Raw genomic sequence first — 4,802 nt, forward strand, 5'->3', positions numbered from 1 at the left:
CCCGGGACCTGCGACTGTCACACCCCCTCCTTTGAAGTCGTGTTTTTTAGGGGAGGTTGGGAATACCTTTGTCCTAAAGAGTAAAGGTAATAATACGTCTTGACTCCCCCCCAACACCCCCATAACGGTCGCTTTCCCCCTCCCCGCACGCGGTTCCTATTAATCATCTGACGTTCAAACCCTTTGAAGATAGCACCAGTAGCGCTTCGATAGCCTTTTGTGTCATTAGCGGCTGAGATCAAACACTTCAAAGAAGTTGTAAAAAGAGGGTCCAAATGCCAGCTCCGATACATTCCCCGCTCATTGAAAGAAATAACTGTTCTTTGCACCCTCCGCCTGACGGTCTCGCTGTGCGCCACGAGCATTTGAGCTCAGAAACGCGGCTACGTCAAGCTGCCATCCTATGACTCGGCACATCGCTCCCCGGAATGAAGCCGGGGTCCCGCTCCCTGACTCCAGTGACCAACCCCTGCCAGGCTTCGGTTGGCTGGGACGCAGCCTCTGGGAGAGAGCTGGACGCTCTCCCTTCCTAGGGAGGCACCAGCCAAATTGTCCTTTGGTCCCGCTGCTTTTGCCTGGGTGGATTTTGGGAACGGCAGGCGGAACAAGTGCAGCTGGTGTCTCCCCAGTGCCTGTAATTGATTGGTGGAAGCATCACTGCCTACCCTTGAGAGGGGGGTGGATGTCTGTAGTCCCTTATCACAGGCTAGGGCAGGGCCGGAGGGGTATCTGATTTGTGATTCGGTGTTATTAGCCTTGCCCAGAATGGGTGCAGCCTCGTAGACATCAGTGGTGCCACATCCCTTTGCATTAGACTGCGTGCCCGGTCGCTCTTGGCAATCCTTTCCCTGTGTGCCTGATCCCCTTCGAGGGAGGATCAGGTTGGCTGCGGGATGGAGCTGTGAGGGAATCCGGTTCTTTCGCTCCCTGTCCCCCCAAATGTACTGAGACAAAGGTAAAACCGGGTGTTTACATGGGAAATATCAAACCCCTAGTGTATGTAGGCAGGCTTTGTGGGAGATGGACAGAATGACTTTGTGCATGCTGAACTGTGGAGGATGCTTTTAGCTTAATGGAGCAAAGCACCTTCCTCCCGCAGAAATCAACTAATTGCTGATCCTGAGTCACCAGTGGCCTTAACTCATCAAACATCATTAGCTCCCCAGCATCTGCCCCATGAAAGGGCACTCACATCGCCTTCTGAATATCCAGCTTGTGCTCCGGCATTCCAGCAAGAGCTGAATAAATCTGCTAAATGCTCTACATGAGGGTGTGACACGCCGGCGGTTAGCGCTAATTATCGATGTGCATAAGAGTGCTTTTCATCCAGATACATCCCAAAGTGCTTTGCAAGCCACCTATGTTTTCAAAACATCCTCGTTCACCCAAGAGGAAACGCGGCCGTGCTGAGATGTGCCCGGCCGTCCCACGCAGCCCCCGCGGGGCAGGAAGCGATGCTTGGCAGATGTCACTTGAGGGGATCTCTGTGCCGGAGCAGTCCCGGCCGCTGTGGTCAGTGGGACTTCCCTTCCAGTCACACCGGTTGCGCCGGCTTCCTGCATCGGTGGCTGGATTTGAAAATGTTGGCCTTAACTTGGACTGTGTTTCGCTCGGTGGTGCCCCATCTCCTTGCTTTTTAATGCATTATTATGCATATAATAATATTTATATAACTGCATTGTGCATTCAGGGTGTTGATGCGTTGATCAAGTTGTTCTCTTCGATAGTGGTTCAGAGCAGGTAGATGTGGTGGAGCCTGAGGCTGATGGCTTTGCGCCCCTAAAACCTGCCGTCATCTGCAACAAACCCACACGGTTGGACTTTGGTTTTCATGCACAAAAGGCGAGTTTTCAGCCACCGCGGTGATACGCCGGCTTTTGTACGGACTCAAAGGGAAGGCGCTGAATCGCTGGCTTTGCTGCTTTCCTTACGCCTTCGGTTTATATTCTGCTTTGAGACCTCAAAGGAGGAATCTCAGGCTGCAGGATGCTGCTAATCGGGTTTGAAGTTCCTGCTCTGGCTGTATTGACACAGGGAAGATGAAGGTTTATTTTTTTCTTTGACAAGTGCATTTCAAATGTATGTGTCTGCGCATGGGTGTGTGGCTGACGCTGTCCTTGAAATGCTGTGCTTTTATAAGCCTGGTTTTGTTTTGGTTTTACTTCTCAAGGAGATCCTTGGCAAGAGGGGAAGGTGCTAGATTTTCCTCCTAACTTCCATCCAGAGTGGTGGGGGAAGGGGACTCTTCTCCACACCTGATCCACGCAGCATTAATCTGCATTTACAGCAATACCTGCTTGGTTTCACTTCAGAGGATGGCGTTTATGTGAGATTGTGGGATATTTTATGTAGGACCTCTTTGTACAATGCTCTGGGAAATACTGGGGTCGGGAGTTTCTCTTCCATTGGGGGACACGCAAATGATCAATGACTGCTTCAAGGTTCAGACGAATTGTGCCTCTTTTCTGCCTCGTAACTGGGGACAGGGGTTCATGTAGACCCTAGGCAGTTTGGCCATGATCTTGAACAAGCCCTCTAGATGCTACTGTAGTATTGATAATAAAAGGTAACCAAAAAATTGAAGGTCAAAAGTAATGGAGATACCAAAATACCACCTTCCACCTCTGTTCTGCTCAGGACACCAAGCTCCATCGTCCACTTGCTTGATTTTTTTTTTTCCCCAGACAAACACTTTTGTACCTTCATAGAATCATAGAATAGTTTGGGTTGGAAGGGACTTCTAAAGGTCATCTAGTCCAACCCCCGTACGTGGGCAGGGACATCTTCAACTAGATCAGGTTGCTCAGAGCCCCGTCCAGCCTGACCTGGAATGTTTCCAGGGATGGGGCATCCACCACCTCTCTGGGCAACCTGGGCCAGTGTTTCACCGCCCTCAGCGTAAAAAATGTCTTCCTTAGATCTAGTCTGAATCTACCCTCTTTTAGTTTAAAACCATTCCCCCTTGTCCTGTCGCAACAGGCCCTATTAAAAAGTCTGTCCCCACCTTCTCCCCTTCTGATTTTAATGTATGGAAGGGTCTCCTTGTACACAGCCACAAAGCACAGAGCTTTCCTTTAATTCTCCTCCTGGCTCCTCCTTAAAACACCCATGAAAAAAATAAAAAAAACCCCAATCCCTAAACAAAACCCTTGGCTTTAGTTGTGTGACCGATGAGCCGAGACCAGCGCATGTTGTGCCGGTCTGTACTGACTCACTGTCTCCTGGTGCTCTCTTGCTGGACGTGCCTGTCTGTTGTCTCCCGAGTTAGACGTGGGTTTAGAGTGGTGTTTTGTGTCTATCCGCCGCCCGGCACGATGGGCTTCAGGGGTGGGCTCTCTGGCAGAAAAGCAATGTAAAAAATCACTGTTGTCGTTGTAGAGGAGCTCTTAGCTTCCTATCATTAAATCAGTGCACTTTGCCTGTTCATTTATGTGCTGTGAAGTCAGAGTATTTTCTGTCTGGCTGAGATGTATGTCTATAATTCTGACTAAAACAAAAGCTACTCGACTTGCACTGGTTTTACAGTCCTTTACTGTTGGGTTTTTTTTCCCCCCACTGGTTTAACTGAGGGGGAGAGTTTGGCTTTGTGCATCAACGGTCATTTTCACGTCAAGCAGAAGCAGTTTCATCAAGGTCATCGGAAGACCTGCTCCTCTCTGATGGGATGAGCAGAGCAGGTTAAGGGGGGTATAACGGGCTGATTTACTGATCACAGCCCTATTCCTGGGGGTAACTCCCTGATTAAGAGCTTTTTTGGGGCCCTGAAGTAGACCCTTCATATCCCACTTGAGGGTGCACAGCAAGGATGTCCTCATTAAATGAGGATGTGGGCTGAAGTAGGACCACTGGAGCAAAGAAGTCTTAGGCTGCTCAAATGGTGGAGGTACCAGGTGAAGTTTGGCACGGTGCTAATCAGGATGAAATTTTAGAGCGGGGAGAGAAGAAAGGACATCCCTTTAACTCTGCAGCAAAATACAAAAAAATGGGTATTAAGTGGTGATCTTTTATTTTTCTCTTCTCTCTAAGGAGTTTTAATGGGTCGCTCTCATGTTCAGCTGTGCCATGCCTGCTTCAGGATGCTCCCCTCTACCGAAAGTAGGAAACGGTTGCAGAGACTCCAGCAAAAAGCATGAAAAAATGAGCAGAAACCTAGAAAACATGGAAAGACTGAAGGAAATGAGATTGTTTAGTCTAGGGATGAGAGGGCTGAGAGGAGAAATAACAGTCCTCGAGTATGTCAAAGGTAGCTGCGAAGGGGAAGGGAGTAAACTGTTCTCTATGGCCAGTGGTGGGAGGCCAAGAAGTGCTGAGCTTGAACGGCAGCAAGGGAAATGGGTGTTAGGAAAAACTTCCTAACCTCTGAGTGCCAGAGGAGTGGAGCAGTGGAACAGATGGTTTGGGATGGGCTCGGAGTCTCCGTCGGTGGAAGTTTCAAAGAGCGGGTTGGCTTCAGGAGAGCTGATCCTGTTTTGAGGCAGTGGAATAAATTTGACAAATTCTCCAAAAGTCCCTTCCAGTGCTGGTTTAGGTGAATTCATGGATTTTGAGCCTGAACTCCGGAGGGATAGCAAAGAGGCTTTAGGGCACAAATCATATCACCTGGATCTGCTGATGGGATGCAGGGAAGTCCTCTGACCCAGTGCAAACAAGTTCTTTGCAGAAAGTTTTGACAGCCCTGAACTTGATGACTTTGCATCTTATTCCAGCTGTCAAGCTGTCTTGCTGCACCCTGCTCTGCCCATGTAATCTCCAGGCTTGATTCAAAAGGACCATCAGACTTTTTAGCTGGTGTCATCTGCCCC

Source organism: Pygoscelis adeliae, unplaced genomic scaffold, assembly GCF_000699105.1.
Source record: "Pygoscelis adeliae isolate BGI_AS28 unplaced genomic scaffold, ASM69910v1 Scaffold84, whole genome shotgun sequence".
Classification (NCBI taxonomy): Eukaryota; Metazoa; Chordata; class Aves; order Sphenisciformes; family Spheniscidae; genus Pygoscelis; species Pygoscelis adeliae.